The sequence below is a fragment of the Gorilla gorilla genome, chromosome 12, assembly GCF_029281585.2.
Source record: "Gorilla gorilla gorilla isolate KB3781 chromosome 12, NHGRI_mGorGor1-v2.1_pri, whole genome shotgun sequence".
NCBI lineage: Eukaryota > Metazoa > Chordata > Mammalia > Primates > Hominidae > Gorilla > Gorilla gorilla.
The window spans coordinates 107,909,526-107,925,343 of NC_073236.2; the positions used below are offsets into that span (position 1 = coordinate 107,909,526).

Genomic DNA, 15,818 nt, shown 5'->3' on the forward strand with positions numbered 1-15,818 from the left:
AAATTTGGAAGTTTTTTGTCTTTATTATTACCTCAAGTATTTTTTTCATTGAGGTCCCTGACCTCAATGTGTTCTGGGAGACAGTAGTCTCTGGAGATGCCTTTTGCAGAAAGGGTTTATGGTCAAATAAGTTTAGGAACTATTACATCTGTTTTTCTCCCTCGAGCCCTGACAGCTCACAGTAGACTTGTGGTGCATTACAAGATCTGTCTTGGTGAGTGTTCTATGTTCAGGCTTGGTGAGTATTCCATGTTCTTTTGAAAGTAATATGTGTTCTCTGCTGGGCATAGTAGTTCATGCCTGTAATCCTAGCAATTTGGGAGTCTGAGGCAGGATGATTGCTTGAGCCCAGGAGTTCGAGGCTGCGTTGAGCTATGATTACGCGACCACACTCCAGCATGGGTGACAGAGCACGACCTTGACTCCTAAAGAGTATGTATGTTTTCTGTAGTTATGGGGTGGAATGCTCTATGAATGTTAATTAGATTAAGTTGGATTATTGTATTTGAATCTTCTGTATTCCTATTGATTTTCTTTTCACTATTTCTATGAATTCTTAAGAGCAGTGTTGAAATTTCCATCTATAGATGGGGATTTGTCATATTTTTTCTTTTAGTTTCCTTTTTTTTTTGAGATAGGGTGTCGCTCTGTTGCCCAGGCTGGAGTGCAGTGGCACGATCTCAGCTCACTGCAACCTCCACCTGCCAGGTTCAAGTGATTCTCCTGCCTTAGCCTCCCTCAGCTGGGACTACGGGTGTGCACCACCACACCCAGCTAATTTTTGTTTTTAGTAGAGATGGGGTTTCACCATGTTGTCCAGGTTTGTCTCGAACTTCTGACCTCAAGTGATCCGCCCGCCTTGGCCTCTCAAAGTGCTGGGATTACAGGTGTGAGCCACCGTGCCATGCCTCTTTTAGTTTTCTTGATTCATTGTTTCTTTCTCTCTCTCTCTTTCTCCCTCTCTCCCCCTCTGTCTCTCTCTCTCCCTCTCCTCTCCCTCTGTCTCCCTTCCTCCCTCCGAAAGTGCTAGGATTATAGGCATGAGCCACCATGCCTGGCTGTTTCATGTATTTTTGATTTTATATTATTTGGTGTGCATATTGGGATATATGTTTTCTTGATGAATTCACTCTATCATTACGCCCTTCTTTATTGAAAGGTAGTTTGGTAGGTATTAAGTTTTTGGTGTGTTGTAGCACTTTATAAATTTTGTATTGTATTTTGGCTTAGCATAGCTTCTGGAAGTCTATGATTTTTTTATATTTGTTTCTCTGAATATAGTGTGTCTTTTCTTCAGGTTGCTTGACAATTTCTTACTTATTACCATTTTCCTGTTGTTATCATGTGCCTTTGAATAGTTTTGAATTTATCCCTTGGGGCTTACTATGATTCTTGGGTTATAGTTTTCAGAAAATTTGGAAATTTTTCATCTTTATTATTACCTCCTCGAGTATTTTTTTTTCTCTTTTTGTATTTCTGACACTCCAGTCACATATATCTTACATAGCTTAATATTCTCCCACAGTTCACTGAGAATGTTCCCCCCCTTTTTTCTGTTTCCTTTTGTATAATTTATTTTGCTTTGTTCTCAAGTTCAGTGATCTTCTGCAGTATCTAATTTTGCTTTTAATTCCATGAATGAAACTTTTATATCAAATATTATAATTTTCATCTCTATATTCCATTTGATTGTCTTATTTTCTTTTTTTGAGATAGAATCTCACTCTGTTGCCCAGGCTGGAGTGCAGTGGTGCAATCTTGGCTCACTGCAACCTCCACCTCCCAGGTTCAAGCGATGTGCCTGCCTCAGCCTCCCGAGTAGCTGGGATTACAGGCGCCCACCACCTCACCCGGCTAATTTTTGTATTTTTAGTAGAGATGAGGTTTCACCATATTGGCCAGGCTGGTCCTGAACTCCTGACCTCAAGTGATTCACCCGCCTCGGCCTCCCAAAGTGCTGGGATTACAGGTGTGAGCCACCGTGCCTGGCCAATTCTCTTATTTTCATATATTCATGTCATTTAGATTTTTGGGCATATTGAATATTTCTACAATAGCTGTTTTTTTAATCTATAATTTCTGGGTCTGGGTATAGTGAATTATTTTTCTTCCCGTTTATTGGTCATGTTTGCCTGCCTGCCTTCCTCCCTCCCTCCCTCCCTTCCTCCCTTCCTCTCTCCCTCTTTTCCTCCCTCCCTCCCTTGCTCTACCTCCACCCCCACCGCAAGGCACGAGTGCCTTGGCACAATCACAGCTCACTGCAGCCTCGACCTCCAGGGCTCAATTGATCCTCCTGCCTCAGCCTTCTGAGTAGCTGAGACTACAGGTGTGCACCACCATGCCCGGCTAATTTTTGTATTTTTGGTAGAGACAGGTTTTTGCCGTGTTGTCCAGTCTGGTTTCCAACTCCTGGGCTCAAGTGATCCGCCTGCCTTGGCCTCCCAAAGGCTGGGATTATAGGCATGAGCCACTGTGCCTGGCCGTATGTCTATTATTATTATTATTATTATTATTATTTTAGACAGAGTCTGGCTCTGTCACCCAGGTTGGAGTGCAGTGGTGCAATCTCGGCTCACTGCAACCTCCACCTCCCAGGTTCAAGTGATGTCTTGTGCCTCAGCCTTCTGAGTAGCTGGGACTGCAGACACGCACCACCACGCCTGGCTAATTTTTGTATTTTTAGTAGAGATGGGGTTTCACCATGTTGGCCAGGGTGGTCTTGAACTCCCAACCTCAGGTGATCAGCCCACCTCAGTCTTCCAAAGTGCTGGGATTACAGGCGTGAGCCACCACGCCCGACCTCTCTATTAATTTTTATTGGATGCCACACATTGTGACTTTTATCTCGAGTGTGATATTTGTGGTATTCATTTAAGAAGTATTAAGGTGGCCGGGTGTGGTGGCTGATGCCTGTAATTCCAGTACTTTGGGAGGGCGAGGTGGGCAGATCACCTGAGGTCAGGAGTTCGAGACCAGCCTGGCCAACATGGTGAAACCCTGTCTTGACTAAAAATACAAAAATTAGCCAGGTGTGGTTGTGCGCGCTTGTAATCCCAGCTGCTCAGGAGGCTGAGGCAGAAGAATCACTTGAACCTGGGAGGCAGAGGTTGCAGTGAGCCGAGATCATGTCACTGCACTCAAGCCTGGGCGACAGAGCAAGACTCTGTCTCAAAAAAAAAAGAAAGTATTGATGATATTTCTGTATTTCTGGCAGACAGCAACAGCATTACTTATGGATCATTTTTTTAGTTTTCTGACTTGTTTTACAATTTTTTAGGATAAAAAATAGGATAGTTTGGCCTTGGTGGAGTTCTATCATTAAAGCTTTACTCTTTTGGGGCCTTTTCTAAATCTGCCATATAATCAGTGAGGTATCTCCACTCAGACTGGTGATAGCTCCAATGATTTTGGCCCACTGAGTTCTAGAAATTGTTCTTTCCCCAGAAGAGTTTCTTTGGCTTTGTGGAGTTTTACCCTGTGCATGGGCAGGTTGTGGTATTAAACCAAAAACCTGAGTGGACCCCTTTGCAGATTTCCAGAGTTCTTTGTTGTTTAGCTTCCTCTTCTCCAGAATTCTGATCCGGAAATTCTAGCCACCTAGCCTTCTCAAACTTCAGTATGGCAAATTTTAGTGATCCCACCCAGGTCTGTGCTCCTCTTCACTGGGCAGTAGTTTATAAGTTGTCTTCTGGCAGAATTCTGGGTCATTTAAAATCTCATTTTGTTTATTTCCTTTTCCACAGTCCTGTTGCCCATGTAGTCTAATGTCTGAAAAAATAATGCAATGCATATTTATTTGTTTTGTCTAGTTTTTGTAGTTGTATATGGATGTAGGTTGTTTGGACCTGTTACTTCCTCATGAGTGGAAATATAATTCATGCCACTATAGGTTTAATGTGTATTTTTCTTAGTATGAGTGAGGTTGAGCATGTTTTCATATCTTTCTTTCTTTTTTTTGAGACAGGGTCTTACTGTGTTGCCCAGGCTGGAATGCAGTGGCACAGTCATAGCTCGCTGCAGTCTCAAATTCCTTGGCTCCAGTGATCCTCGTGCATCTGCCCCCTGAATAGCTGGGACTAGAGGCATGTGCCACTATTTGTAGAAAAATCGACCCTTTTTTTCCTGTGACATTAGTTGAAAGCATTTTTTTCCCAGTATCCCATTTGACTTTTGATTTTCTGATGATATTTTTTTCCATAGTTTTCAAATATGTGTTTTAGTTAATTGTTTCTTCCAATTGCTTATATTTATTATCTTTAGTGTTTTTTGGACATATCTGGGTGTTCCCCATTTAATTCTCTATAAATGCTCCTTATTATTTTATTAATTCACTTTTTTTTTTTTTTTAAATTTGAGATGGAGTCTCACTCTGTCACCCAGGCTGGAGTGCAGTGGCACGATCTCGGCTCACTGCAACCTCCATCTCCTGGGTTCAAGTGATTCTCCTGCCTCAGCCTCCCGAGTAGCTGGGATTATAGGCTCCCACCACCACACCCAGCTAGTTTTTGTATTTTTAGTAGAGATGGGGTTTTGCCATGTTGGCCAGGCTGGTCTCGAACTCCTGAACTCAGGTAATCCACCCACCTCGGCCTCCGAAAGTGCTGGGATTAGAGGTGTGAGCCACTGTGCCCCGCCCATTAATTCACTTTTGACATTTCAGTCTTTTATCCATTTGGAATGTATTGTGATATGAGATTTGAGATATGAACCCACTTTTGTTTATTGCCATAACACCTCTTATCTCTGTAAAGGATGAGATAGTGAATATTTTAGGCTTTATGGGCCATATGATCTGTGCCCTTGCAGCTAGTCAACTCTGCCCTTGTATTGTGAAAGCAGCTATAGTTAATATGTAAGTGAATAACTGGCTGTGCTTCAATAAAACTTGATCTATAAAAAAATGGTGGTGAAGCAGATTTGGCCTCCCAATTGTTTCCTCAGCCCTGACCTAGGCTTAAGAATTCTGTTGGAAATTATGGAGAGCGACTAATCCATGTGGAAAGAAATATGCCTTTTTATGTTGACTATTAGGAAAAGTGACAGAAATAATTTAAGAATTTTTGTTAAGCTGATATTCTTATAAAATTTGGAAACTTCTCACAATTTCAGAATATTCCTCTGAAATGCAAGCGAAGGTTGAGCTACTTGTGACTGAAGGCTCAAGCAAAGGACAACTTTTAAGTATAAGGGAGTTAATAAAACAACTGCTGATTTTACCTGGCTATTTTCTTATTAATTACTTAATAATATTTTGTTTTTTCTATAGATGATGGATTCATTTATAGGTTTAAAAAAACATTTCCCTCCTGTGTCTTAGAAATCAGATTGACCAGTGCTTACTCTTCTAGTACGAGCGTTTAGTTGCTGACAGCACTGTTTTGCCTCAGAGCCAATAAAAAGAGTAAGATTTTTTGTTTTTCTGAGATCAGAGCAACTTAGAAATTGGAAATATGTTTGAATTATGGCTTAATATTGGCTTAGAATTATTTTACACTTAATTAAATTAAATTTTAAATTAAAAACTTTCGTATACATTCCTGTGTGTGTTGTGTTTTTTTTTTTTTTTTTGAGTCGGAGTTTTGCTCTTGTTGCCTAGGCTGGGGTGCAATGGGGTGATCTTGGCTCACTGCAACCTCCACCTCCCAGGTTCAAGCGATTCTCCTGCCTTAGTCTCCCGAGTAGCTGGGATTACAGCCATGTGCCACCACACCCAGCTAATTTTGTATTTTTAGTAGAGACGGGGTTTCTCCGTGTTGGTCATGCTGGTCTCGACCTCCTGACCTCAGATGATCCTCCCACCTTGGCTCCCAAAGTGCTGGGATTACAGGGGTGAGCCACCGCGCCCGGCCCATTCCTGTGTTTTAAAAGTCAAAAGTATTGAGAAGTCTCATTCCTGCATTGTCCTTGTGTATTCCATGTTCCCCTTCCCTTATAGGTGGTTGCTTTTATCAATTTCTTATGTGTCTGTCTATCCAGTGATTGTTTATGCATATATAAACACATGTGACTATAAGTCATCGTTTTCTGTTTTTCAGCAAGAGCTAGCTTGTATAGTTATTTTATATTTGGCCTTTTTGTAGTTAACAAATTTGATAGTTGAAGATCTTTTCATATTATAACATAGTCATTATTTTGCTTTTGATATCCCCCTTTTTTGGGTGGCTCCTTATTCTGGTTTTTCAGAGGAAGATATGACACATTCATTAAGGTGATTCAATATAGTGCATATCTAAATAATATATCATTTGTTCTCTTGCTAGTCTCAGCAAAATGTCATTTGCTCTTGTGTTAGTCTCTTGTCAGTCTCAGAATCTCTTTATATCCTTCAAAATTATTGATAGCCCTAAAGAGTTTTTATTTATGTGGGTTATGTATATCACTAGATATCAAATTAGAAACTAAAACTGAGAAGCTATAAAAGTTACTTACTTTTGGCTAGGCGTGGTCGCTCATACCTATAATCCTAGCACTTTGGGAGCTGAGTGGGCAGATCACTTGAGCTCACCAGTTCGAGACCAGCCTGGGCAACATGGCGAAATTTGTCTCTACCAAAAAAAAAAGAAAAGAAAAAAAAATTAGATGGCTTGAGCCTGGTAGGCAGAGTTTGTAGTGAGCCGAGATCATGCCACTGCGCTCGAGCCTGGGTGACAGAGCCAGACCTTGTCTCAAAAAAAAAAAACCCAAAAAAACCCCAGACACCAAAAACCAACCAACCAACCAAAGTTATTTACTTTTAATTTATTTAAAAATACCAATAATAAACCCATTACATGCTAACATAAATGACATTTTTAATGAAAATAACTTTCAGAACAAGAAGAGTATGAGAAGAGTGGCATTTGTTATATTTTTGCAAATATCTTTAATGTCTAGCTTAATAGAAAATAGCTGGATTCTCATATCTGCTACTGCATTCAGTGTTGTGATATGTTGTTTTGCTTGAAGCATATGGAGAAAATCTGGCCTCATCCAGATGTAAATTTGGAAGAGGGAGGAGTATTTAATTTTTTGAGACAAGGTCTTGCTCTGTCGTCCATGCTGGAGTGCAGTGGCATGCTCATGGCTCATTGCAACCTTGACCTCCTGGGCTCAAGCGATCCTTCCTACTCACTTTCCTAGTAGCTGGGACTATAGGTGTATGCCACCATGCCCGGTTAATTTCTGTATTTTTTGTAGAGACAGGGTTTCACCATGTTGCCCAAGCTGGTCTTGATCTCCTGGGTGCAAGTGATCTTGTCTACCTCGGCCTCCCAAAGTGCTGGGATTACAGGTGTGAGCCACCACACCCGGCCAAAATTATTTAATAGACTTTCCAGATACTTATGGATAGCCATATTTAACGCTATACTGAAACTCAACATGCGGTAGTTCCTTTTTTAAAAAAAATTGTTTTATTGAGATACAGTTGATAAGTTACATATATTTAATATATCTGTGAAAGTCAACACAATCAAGATGTACCTTTTGAAGGTAATTTCTTAAAGATTAATTGCAGTGTAGAATTTGAAACCATCTCAGTAAAGTTTTCATATTGTGTTTTCGTTAAGATCTATGAATCTAGTTGGTTTATCCTCCACTTTGATTGTATCTTTTTTCCTTGCAGGAATTTTCAAACATCATGCATTAGTCAGTTAGAAAATATTTGTTTATTGAGTTACGCAGATCTTCTAAATGTTTACACATTTCATTATTCGTTGTCAAAGAATCACACCTGTTAATATCGTCACCATTCTCTTTAGAAAAGTGTTTTTGACTTGGGAAGTTGTTAAGCCCATAGTGGTAGAAACATGTTTTGCAAAATTCGAATTTTTTCGAAGCTTAAATATTGTTGGTTACTTTCCCTGATGTGACAAGCCTACTAGTCATTTTCTTTCTTTCTTTTTTTTTTTTTTGAGACGGAGTTTTGCTCTTGTTGCCCAGGCTGGAGTGCAATGGCGCGATCTTGGCTCACCGCAGCCTTTGGCTCGGCTCACCGCACCTCTGCCTCCTGGGTTCAAGCGATTCCCCTGCCTCAGCCTCCTGAGCAGCTGGGATTCCAGGCGCATGCCACCATGCCTGGCTAATTTTGTATTTTTGGTAGAGACGGGGTTTCTCCATGTTGGTCAGGCTGGTCTCAAACTCCCGAACTCAGGTGATCCGCCTGCCTTGGCCTCTCAAAGTGCTGGGATTACAGGCGTGAGCCACCTTGCCTGGCTGCCCACTATTCATTTTCAAGGAAATAACTTTCAGATATCCAAGAGTAAGTAACTAGTTGTTCTTTCAAGAGAAATGGTGGTCTATAAAAAAGCACAGTTCAGCTTGCAACTCTCATAAGATGCTTTTTCTTGAGACAGCCATCTTTCTACCCATTTAAGTGCACAGAATATTAAGAAGTTGTATACTTAAGGGCAAAGATTTAATGTGTAATATTTGCAGCTATATCAAGGACATTCTTCAGTGAAACTGGCTTTAAAAAATTTGGTGAGTGTTTGGTAATGAAGAATGTAGTGACTACTACTATAGTTCGGTGCTACTGCTAATGAGACAACAGCAGCTTTATCCAATGTTACTTTTTAAATTTTTTTAAATTTTTTTCGAGACAGAGTCTTGCTTTGTCGGCCAGGCTGGAGTGCAGTGGCCCCATCTTGGCTCACTGCAACCTCTGCCTCCCGGGTTCAAGGGATTCTCCCGCCTCAGCCTCCTGAGTAGCTGGGATTACAGGCATGTGCCACCACGCCCAGCTAATTTCTGTATTTTCAGTAGAGACGGGGTTTTACCATGTTGGCGAGGGTGGTCTCAAACTCCTGACCTCAAGTGATCCGCCCGCCTCAGCCTCCCAAAGTGCTGGGATTACAGGCGTGAGATACCACGCCTGGCCCAATGTTGCTTTTGAACCTTCAGGGAAAATCCCAATACAGTGAAAGAAACAAATAATATTTTAGTATTATTCTCAAAGTGGTTTTGGTCTGGAGGACCTTCTGAAAGGTCCTGCAGACTTCTGGTATGTAGAAATCCTTACTTCTTTCTTGGCAATTGAAAAAGAAAAAAAGAAACCAAGAACTCTTATCCACTTAATCTTGGTTATCAATCTTAATCTCTCTGTACATACTGACTTCTCCAAGTCCTTCCTACTAACACACTCTGCACATACTCCTTCCATTAATTACAGTGGCTCATTTTGGCATGATTCTCAAGAATCATGAAGTAATTTATAAATTACAGGTGATTTTATTTTTCGTTCTTCACCTCAAAGTATGGTGAAGGATGATTGGAAACCTACTGAATTAGAATTACTGCTAGCTGGGACCCTATCTGCTTTTTTTTTACCATACACTAAGGTGGTTTTAATATATAGCAGAGTTAGAAAACTACAGCTTTGAGGCCTTAGGAAGAAAACTAGATTGCTCAGAATAGAGGATGATGTCATCATTATCATTTTTGTATTTATTGCTCAAAGTGGAAGGTGACATCACCACTATAATCTTTGTATTTTCAACACCCAGAGCTATCTGGCACAGGGCAGGAGCTGGCCAAATGCTTCATGAATGATTGAATGACTAATATGACTAGATTATAATGTTATTTGTCTGACACCAGGTTTCCAAATTGAATGATGACAAATTTAGCCTTACATTGTGTATTAAATTATATTTATAAGTGTATGTTTTAGAATTTCGAAAAATGTAAATTGGTTAATATGACTGTACTAGTTAAAATCATTAATGATTTTTTAATTGTACGTAAGCTTCTTATTTCAGCCCACATGATTTGGCCTGTGCCTACCTATCCTTCCTAGTCTTTTGTCATTCTCCTTGTTTGTTGTGTTTTAGGATTAACAAAACATTCATTGGTCTAGGCAAGGTGGCTCACACCTGTAATCCCAGCAGTGTGTGGGGGGCTGAGGTGGGAGGATTGTTTGAGGCCAGGCATTTGAGACCAGCCAGGACAACATAGCGAGACCCCATTTCTAGAAAAAGTAAAAAATTAGCCAGGCATTATTGTACACACTTGTAGTCCCAGTTGCTGGGGAGGCTGAGGTGGGAGGATTACATGAGCCCAGTAAGTCAAGGCTGCAGTCAGCTTTGATCCTGTCAGTGCACTCTAACCTGGGTGGCAGAGTGAGACCACATCTCAAACAAAAACAGAAAACTTCGGCCATTGTTTTCTCCCTAATTGTTGCAACATGCTACACTCTTTACTTTAGGGCCATTGCATTTGCTATTCTCTCTTCCGAGACATTTCTTTCCCCAGCTCTTTTCTTGACTTTTCTTATCCTTCAAATAACAATTTAGTTGTCACATACTTAAAGGAGCCTTTCCTGTTTTTTTGGAAGTAGTCTGTTTTCCTCTACTGCACATAGAATAGCAGTGAAGTAAATATTTCTGTTTGTTTCTTTTATAGTGTTTATCACAATTTGAAGTTACTTAAGTTGTTACTTACTGTCTGCCTGTCTCCTTAAGAATATATGCTCCATGAGAATGTAGACCTACCTGTCTTGTTTACTGTTCTATCTTCATAATCAGAAACAGTCCTGGTACTTAATAGGTATTTTGCAAAACTTATTAATATGTTTATAAATAGATGAATGAATATGTGAAAAGGATATATGAAAGAAAATTATTTTGGTTACACAATAAATAATGAGTGAAGATAACAGTTATATTATTATTATTTTTTGAGACAGTGTCTCGCACTTTCGCCCAGGCTGCTGTGCAGTGGCGCAACCTTGGCTCACTGCAAGCTCCGCCTTCCGGGTTCATGCCATTCTCCTGTCTCAGCCTCCCGACTGGCTGGGACTACAGGCCCCCGCCACCACGCCTGGCTAATTTTTTTGTTTGTATTCTCCTGTCTCAGCCTCCCGACTGGCTGGGACTACAGGCCCCTGCCACCACGCCCGGCTAATTTTTTTGTTTGTATTTTTAGTAGAGACGGGGTTTCACCTTGTTAGCCAGGATGGTCTCGACCACCTGACCTCGTGATCTGCCTGCCTCGGCCTCCCAAAGTGCTGGGATTACAGGCGTGAGCCACTGCGGCTGGCCAACAGTTATATTATTTTTAAATTTAAAAACAATAGGCAGTAGTGAGAAGGGAAGAAAGAATAGAACAGGGAATTCCATCTGTAACTGACTGTGAATAATCTATTGAGATAACTCACAGACAAGCTATATAAGTATATATATTTATATAGTTAGTAGAATTGGGATCTTGCCATGTTGATCAGGCTGGTCTTGAACTCCTGGCCCCAAGCAGTCCTCCCATCTTGGCCTCCCAAAGTGTTGGGATTACAGGTCTGAACCACTGTGCCTGGCTGCCAAGCCAGTTATATTTATTAGTAAAGATTTTGCATAAATAACTTTGTTCTGCTAGATTATTAAGTTAAACATTACATGCATATGAGGGCTTCTGGTGTATAAAATTGCTTGTGGAATATGACATTTTCTATTAATAAATGAATACATGTGATTCTAAACAATTGTTAAAAGCCATGTAAAGGAGAGCAACACTAATTCTTGGTGGAAAATAAGTACGTAGGCTGGGTGTGGTGGCTCACGCCTGTAATCCCAGCACTTTGGGAGGCCCAGGTGGCTGGATCACTTGAGGTCAGGAGTTCACGACCAACTTGGCCAACATGGTGAAACCCTGTCTGTACTAAAAATACAAAAATTAGCTGGGCATGGTGGCGCTCGCCTGTAATCCCAGCTACTCTGGAGGCTGAGGCAGGAGAACCACTTGAACCCAGGAGGTGGAGGTTGCAATGAGCCAAGATTGCACCACTGCACTCCAGCCTGGTGACAGAGCGAGACTCCATCTCGATAAATAAATAAGTAAATGTGTAAATGAATAAGATTAAAATCCTTGCTGTTTATAATTTTCTAAGAATCATTTTGTTATTTATTTTAGGTAAACACTTTCAGCGTTTATAGATTTTATTTTAGGGACTTGGGAATACATATCTCTTATTTTCTTAAAAAACCAGTGGGGACCATGTTTTACTGTGTTGTAAAATAGTGACACTGTCAGGATTTAGTGAGGAATTTGGTGATATTTGCTTGCTCTTTAAATCACCTCAGATTTCTGTACTATTCATGTTTATTATTATTTTAATGACCTTTTAGTTTGGAAAGATTTTAGATTTACTGAAAAGTTATAAAGATAGTACAGAATTTCTGTATATTCCTCACCCATTTTCCCCTACTGTTAACATCTTACAGTAACATCTTACTCTTACATGGTACATTTATTAAAACTAAAAATAGTAGTTGATCAGTACAATTAACTCCAGATTTTATTTGATTTCACCAGTTTTTACACTAATGTCCTTTCTTTTGTTTTTTGCTTTTTTTTGGTTTGAGACGGAGTCGCGCCCAGGCTGGAGTGCAGCGGCACAATCTTGGCTCACCGCAAGCTCTGCCTCCCGGGTTCACACCATTCTCCTGCCTCAGCCTCCCGACTGGCTGGGACTACAGGCGCCCGCCACCACGCCTCCCTAATTTTTTTGTTTGTGTTTTTAGTAGAGACGGGGTTTCACTGTGTTAGCCAGGATGACTCTTGACCTCGTTATCGCCCGCCTTGGCCTCCCAAAGTGCTGAGATTACAGGTGTGAGCCACTGCGCCCACCTGTAATCTTTAGTGTAGAAAGCCCACTAATGTCCTTTCTCTGTTCTAGGATCTTATCGAGGTTACCACATCGTGTTTAGTGAGCCTGTCTTTAGTCTTCTCTGATCTGTGACAAATTGTTAATTTTTCTTTGTTTTTCATGACCAAGACAGTTTTGAGAAACACTGTCAGGCATTTTGTGAAATGTTCCTTCATTTGGATTTGTCTGATTTTTCCTCCCCACCCCTCTTAATTAGATTGGAGTTACGGGTTTTGGGGATGAATACCACAGAGGTATAATGGCCTCATCATATATTGGGGTTACATTAAATTAATGTTGGTGAGGTTAAGTTTGATCATTTGGTTAAGGTAGTAAGTCTTTGCCAGGTTTGTCTGTTGTAAAGTTGCTATCTTCCTTTTGCCGTATTCTGTTCTTTGGATGTGAGTCGCTGAAGTCCAACCCACACTTTGGATGAGGAAATACCTGCATACATTACTTGAGTTCTTCTCTAAGGAAGATTTGTCTCTGCCCCTCCCCCACTCAACTTATTTATATCCGTATGGACTCATGTATATTTATTTTGTACTTTGGAAGGTAATCCAATCCCACACTATTTTGTTGCTCAGAATTTTTCAGCCTTAGCTATTGGGATTATTTTTAGGTTGGTACCTGAATCCTTTTGGCATGTTCCATTCTTTGGACTTTTAAGCACTCTCTTGCTTTCTTCAAGATGCTTCAAGCTCATCTTGTATTTTCCTGCCCTGTGGGTAGAATGTGCTATTTCTCCAAGGAGCCTTGCTTTCTTCTATTGGGAAATGATATTTAGAAACAAAGATTTGGGGCCGGGCGCGGTGGCTCACGCCTGTAATCCCAGCACTTTGGGTGGCTGAGGCAGGCGGATCACCTGCGGTCAGGAGTTCGAGACCAGCCTGACCAACATGGAGAAACCGCGTCTCTACTAAAAATACAAAATTAGCCGGGTATGGTGTTGCATGCCTGTAATCCCAGCTACTCAGGAGGCTGAGGCAGGAGAACCGCTTGAACCTGGAAGGCGGATGTCGCAGTGAGCCGAGATTGTGCCACCCTCACTCTGGCCTGGGCGACAAGAGCAAAACTCTGTCTCAAAAAAAAAAAAACAAAAACAAAAAACTAAGATTTGGGCATTGAATGTGTTAATGGCTACTGGGTATCACTGCTTCTAAGTCCTGTCAGGGGACAGAGACAGGAAATATATTTATTTATAGTAACTTATGTACACACATATCTCTTTCTATATCTATCCATTTTTATGTATATTAAGATTTAAAAAAATTTTTTTTTAGGCAGAGTCTTGCTGTGTTGCCCAGGCTGGAGTGCAATGGCACGATCTTGGCTCACTGCACCCTCCGCCTCCTGGGTTCAAGTGATTCCCCTGCCTCAGCCTCTCGAGTAGCTGGGACTACAGGCGCCCATCACCACACCCAGCTAATTTTTGTGGGTTTGTATTTTTTTTTTTTTCTTTTTTAGTAGAGATGGGGTTTCACCGTGTTGGCGAGGCTGGTCTTGAACTCCTGGCATCAAGTGATCCACCCACCTCGGCCTCCCAAAGTGCTGGGATTACAGGCGTGAGCCACTGCACCTGGCCTATGTATATTAAACTTAACATGAGTTTGTACTCGTTTCTCCAACTCTAATCCAGCACCACAGGGCTCGTTTTACTGTTTTCCCTGTACTTATCTGTAACTTCTTTCCTCAACATTGAGAAACCTGGCTCCCACCCACCATCTACCATTCATTTTACCTATTTGTTCAATGCCAGTATACATGAAAAGCAGGTGTAGAACTGTTAACCTATACCTCTGTTTGAAACAAATTTACCAGCTAGAGTATAAGTTTTTATACAGCTTTTGTGCCTTTAGCGTTACAATTTCTAATCAAAGCATCATTTCCCAAAGTTAAGTAACTTTGGGAAGTTCCTGAACTTTATACGTATCTTTTTTTTTTTTTTTTTTGAGACAGAGTCTTGCCCTGTTGCCCAGGCTGGAGTGCAGTGGCGCAATCTCGCTCACCGCAACCTCCGCCTCCTGGGTTCAAACGATTCTCCTGCCCCAGCCTCCTGAGTAGCTGGGATTACAGGCGTTCGCCTCCATGCCCAGCGAATTTTTGCATTTTTAGTAGAGATGGGGTTTCACCGCGTTGGTCAGGCTGGTCTCAAACTTCTGACCTCGTGATCTGCCCGCCTCGGCCTCCCAAAGTGCTGGGATTACAGGCATGAGCCACCGCGTCCGGCCTTTTTTTTTTTTTTGAAGACAGAGTCTTCCTCTGTCACCAGGCTGCAGTGCAGTGGCATGATCTTGGCTCACTGTAACCTCCGCCTCCTGGGTTCAAGCGATTCTCCTGACTCAGCCTCCCGAGTAGCTGGGATTACAGGCACCCACCACCAAGCCCAGCTAATTTTTGTGTTTTTAGTAGAGATGAGGTTTCACCATGTTGGTCAGGATGGTCTCAATCTCCTGACCTCATGATCCACCCACCTTGGTCTCTCAAAGTGTTGGGATTACAGGCGTGAGCCACCGCGCCTGGCCAGTTGTATCTTGTATTTGTAATACTGTTAGATTCATTTGTCACCATCTACATTTCATCCTAGGATATCCTGACATACTGGTAAATTTTTTTGTTTGGTTAACTTGCATACATTAAAGTTCATTATTTATGATTTCAGTTATATGGGTCTGACAAATGCATAAAAGTCTATTTCTTTGAAAAAAATGTGTGTATGTATAGATAATTTCTTTTAGGTGTCATTATGCCTGTTTGTAGCAGTCTGTTGCTTTCCCCCTGGTTATTGGTTTTCAAACAAGATCCTGTGGTTGGGTGTTTGGAAAATAAATTTATTGGAATTGAGTGAAGTTAAGTCTTGAATTTTTGGGAACTTTCTTGGGGGTAAAATACATGAGTTTCCCTTATATTAACTAAAATGTTGATTTTGTTAAGGCAAATAAATGCTTTTCTCCCTTGGTTCTTGTTTGTGGTTTCATTTGAAGTTTGAATATAGGATTAATAAATATCACAATGTTTTAGAAAAATTAGGCCAAATGTGGCAAGGAAGAACATTTGGTGATTATTTTTAACATTTGGATACATGGCTTTCATGCCACAAGTCAGATAATATATTGTTTAGGTTTTAAGGCAGAGAGATAGGTTTAAGTTACCTTAAGTAGTGGAGATTTATTATGGGAAGGTAAATGACATAAAAGTCCCA

The 15,818-nt window shown here is 40.9% G+C and overlaps 1 protein-coding gene across 4 annotated transcripts in view; it reads left to right on the forward strand.

Moving 5' to 3' along the window:
• The window catches only part of MEMO1 (mediator of cell motility 1), a 143,575-nt gene that overhangs the window by 14,325 nt on the left and 113,432 nt on the right, over positions 1-15,818 (forward strand). The window lies entirely within an intron of this gene.